The sequence below is a fragment of the Castanea sativa genome, chromosome 1 (genome assembly GCF_040712315.1).
Source record: "Castanea sativa cultivar Marrone di Chiusa Pesio chromosome 1, ASM4071231v1".
NCBI lineage: Eukaryota > Viridiplantae > Streptophyta > Magnoliopsida > Fagales > Fagaceae > Castanea > Castanea sativa.
Genome location: NC_134013.1, coordinates 86,488,927 through 86,493,496, shown reverse-complemented (window position 1 = coordinate 86,493,496; position 4,570 = coordinate 86,488,927).

Below are 4,570 nucleotides of genomic sequence, written 5' to 3'. Positions count from 1 at the left end.
TTTTTATTTAAATAAAATACAATCCCTAAATGCATATGTCAACAATTTACAATAATTAAACTTTCAGCATTTTTAAAATGAATACATAGGTATTTTAACAATTACCTCAATAAATAAAAGGGAAAAAAATTCTAATTTTCATCATAACATATCCATGGCTTACTTGTACTGCAGCAGTAGAAAAATTAAAAAGTCAAAAAGTTTTGTTAATGTGCCGCACCACCAAATCCCCCACACAATTGCAGAAACATTTTGCCTCACATAGGTGACTCTCTCTCTCTCTCTCTCTCTCTCTCTCTCCGTTGGCAACTTGGCGTTTTCCTTCTATTTTTTCTTTCATTTTCCCTTCCACTGCTAATGTAGTTTGTGACTGAACTAGACAAGAAGAAGTGAAATACTGAAACTTTTGTGGGCCTCTCATCCCCTGACTGCATGTATAGTGCTCTGTGCCCTTAGCTAATTGGCTAACCCCTTGTTTTTAACTCTCTCTCAAGTAATTTGCATTTGCTTTCTTTTGATTTTTTTTACTTTACTTTTCATTTGCTTTTTTTTTTATTCCTTATAATATAATATTTTTTATTATAATTGTGGGGAGTAAAAGGACCCAAGTGGGCATATGGGCCTTTGGACTGTAGCATGGAGGGCCGACCTGCTCCAGAGTTAAGAATTTGTTAACTCTGCGAATTGGCCCATACGCCGAGGGTCCGAGGATACAGTCGAGGGCGAGCTTCTCCTCGGACAGATCCAAGGGAACTCAGAGCTTCATTATGAAGGTCAAGGCACAACTCTGGAAAGACTAATGGTTAAAGGGGGAAACCCTGAATCTTCGAGGTACACCGGTGTTAGAAAAATACCAAAAGAAAAGGCTGCCACCACCACATTAAAGACTCTGTACCTACCTCCCTGGCCGCATTAATGGGGAAGTGACCTCTGAACAGTAAAACTGAAACTTCTGGTCACTATTCAAAGGTACTAAGAAAAGAAATATCTATGGGGGAGGGGGTTGGAGCAACACGTGGATAAAGCATCAGAAAAAGAAGTATTTAAGGGGGATGAACGCCAGAGAAAGGTGGTCGGTCGATAAGAAAGAAAGAAATTAAGAATTGTAACTTTTAAGAGAGAAAGAGAAATAATACAGAAGTAGTCCTCGACTTACGTCCGAGGAGGTCTATTTGCAATTATCAGTTGTTATTTACAAGTGTTTGTGACTCTTAGCCTGTTATCAAGTTCTCAGTACCTCTAACCTAGATTTCAAGCCCACGCTCTACAAATTTTATTGTTTAAGGCTCATTGGGCTTGAGCCCGTAATTGTCTTTGGGTCCAGGTGCAACTGCGCACTTACAATTGGCGCCGTCTGTGGGAAGTCTAGTCTGGAAAGGAGCTGGGATACTATGGCAGGCCTAGGTTCTCACCATGCAGAATCGCATGGATCACAACCGGAGGATCTTTTCGAGCATCTTGAGCGTAGAAGGGATCGTGAGGGAAGTGTCCATACAGAATACCCCGGGGCTAGCCATACTCATGGTGGGGGTAGCACCACCCATGAGGATGGTGCTAAAGCCATGCAGAAGGAGATTAATCGTTTGAAGAGGAAGCTACGCCGCGCCAGACGTAGGTCTTTGTCGTCCTCATCTGATCCTTCTTCAGAGGAGGTACGGGGAGGTAGTTACAACTCGAGGTCATGCTCACCCCCCAGCGCAAGGTCCTCTTGTGAGGAGGACGACCCGCCAGCTCGCAGACGCAAGAAACTTCCTTTCAGGGGCTTGGGGAACGATGCTATGAGCCGAGCGTTGCACCAACTCTCCAAATCTCCATTCTCACGGAGGATTGAGAAGGGGAGGCTCCCCAGGAGATTCACCCAGCCCACCTTTACCATCTACAATGGCCGGACTGATCCGGTGGAGCATGTGAGTCACTTTAACCAGAGGATGGCGGTGCACTCTCATAATGAGACCTTGATGTGTAAAGTTTTCCCCTCTAGCTTGGGACCTGTTGCTATGAGGTGGTTCAACGGTCTTAAATCGGGGTCTATAGGTTCGTTTGGGGAGCTCACTAGAGCATTTGCTTCGCGGTTCATTACGTGTAGCAGAGTACCTCGGCCATTGGACTCGCTGCTATCCATGACCATGAGGGAAGGGGAGACGTTCAAAGCATATTTCGACCGGTATTGGGAGATGTTTAATGAAATAGATGGTGACTTTGATGAGGTGGCGCTCAATACCTTTAAGGTAGGTCTTCCTATTGATCACGACTTGAGAAAGTCTTTGACTAAAAAGCCCGTCCGCAGCGTACGTCGCCTCATGGATCGTATTGATGAATACAAAAGGGTAGAGGAAGACCAGCAGCAGGGAAAGGGAAAGGAGAAGGTTATCCCGTAGGAGAGAAGGGATTTCAGGTCGAACAAATACCACAACAACAAGCCGAGGAGAGATTATATCGGTCAATCCGGCTCGACAGCAACTCAGGCCGTGAACACTGTGTTTTGAGAACCAGTACACCAATTACTGGAGAAAGTTCGTAAGGAGCCCTTCTTCAGGTGGCCTAGTAAGATGGCAGGAGACCCTGCAAAGAGGAATCAGAACCTCTTTTGTCAGTACCATCAGGACGTGGGCCACACTACCGAGAACTGTCGGACCCTTTGGAACCACTTGGAGCAGCTGGTCAGTGAAGGAAAACTAAAGCAGTACTTGTGTCAACCTGGTGGACAGGGCAGCCAATCTAGCTCGAACAATCAGAAGAATAATCCATCTCGGCCGGCATCGGGAACAATTAACGTTATCTTCGCTGCACCTGGCAGGACTGGCTCAGGTTCCACTAGGGTGATGGCGGTTTCCCATTCTCAGGCCGAGGAGGCAGGCTGCAGGTCGAAGAGGTTGAAGGTGACTTTACCCGTCTTGGAATTTTCGGAGGAGGATAAGGTTGGTACTATCCAACCCCATGATGATGCTCTTGTAGTTACTCTTAGGATAGGGAGTTATGATGTGATGATTGATCAGGGCAGCGGTGCAGATATCATGTACCCTGATTTATTTAAGGGGCTAAGGTTGAAGCTAGAAGATCTCACTCCTTATGACTCGCCACTCATAAGCTTCGAAGGAAGAGCCGTTGTGCCGAAGGGACAGATTCGTTTGCTCGTTCAATCCGGCTCAGAAACGGTTGAGGTGGATTTCATTGTGGTCGACGCGTACTCCCCATATACAGCCATCCTCGCCAGGCCATGGCTGCACGCTCTAGGAGCCGTCTCTTCTACCTTACATGTTAAAGTTAAGTTCCCCTCTGGGGAATATGTTGAGGAAATCCTCGGCAGCCAATCGGTGGCCAGGCAATGCATATCGGCCGCAGTGCTTCATCAGACAGAAGCCGAGTCATCAGCTTTGCCCATCCAAGAGTCATAGCAATTAACAGCTTCGGATGCACCTGGAGCGGTGACAAGAGAGGAGGCTGTTTGTGAGGAGTTAGAGAAGTTTTTGATAGCAGATGACCCAGAGAGGTTCTTCCAAGTTGGCATACGTTTGCCACACCAGGAGAAGATGGAGTTGTTGAAATTTCTGAAGGACAATATTGATGTTTTTGCGTGGGACCCTTATGAGGCTCCAAGCGTAGATCCGAGCTTCATTTGTCATCGTTTAAACATCAACCCTACCATTGTTCCGAGAAGGCAGCTACCTCGGCGTTCTTCCAAAGAACATTCCGAGGCTGTGAAGGAAGAGGTGCTCAAACTCAAGAGGGCTGGGCTATTAAAGAAGTTTTCTACCCTGAATGGTTGGCGCATATGGTTGTGGTTAAAAAGAAGAATGGAACGTGGAGAGTGTGTGTAGACTTCACAGATTTGAACAAGGCCTGCCCCAAGGATTCGTTCCCAATGTCGCGTATTGATCAACTGGTGGATGCCACTGTCGGACATCCTCGAATGAGTTTTTTGGATGCCTTCCAGGGTTACCATCAGATTCCATTAGTATTGGAGGATCAGGAGAAGACTGCTTTCATTACTCCAACAGGGAACTACCACTATAAGGTCATGCCATTTGGGTTGAAGAATGCTGGGGCTACTTACCAAAGAATGATGACCAGAATGTTTGAACAGCAACTAGGGAAGACCATTGAGGTGTATGTAGATGATATGGTGGTGAAGAGCAAAACAATACCTTTACACATCAAAGATCTAGCCGACACCTTCCAGGTGCTAAGAAAGTACAAGTTGCGCCTTAACGCCTCAAAGTGCTCTTTTGGCGTGGGATCTGGAAAGTTCCTGGGGTATATGATTACTCACAGAGGCATAGAGGTAAACCCAGCGCAGGTCAAGGCTATTCAGGGTTTGCAGCTGCCTCGGAACCCAAAAGAGATCCAGAAATTGACCAGAATGATTGCTGCATTGAATAGGTTTATCTCTCGGTCAGCAGACCGATGCCGTCCTTCCTTTCAATTTTTAAATAAGTAGAAAGGGTTTCAATGGACCGAGGACTGCGTGTTAGCTTTCCAACAGCTTAAGCAATATCTTTCTCGGCCACCCATTTTGTCTTGCCCCGAGGCGGACGAGGTCTTGTTTGCTTATCTGGCAGTGGCCGTCCAC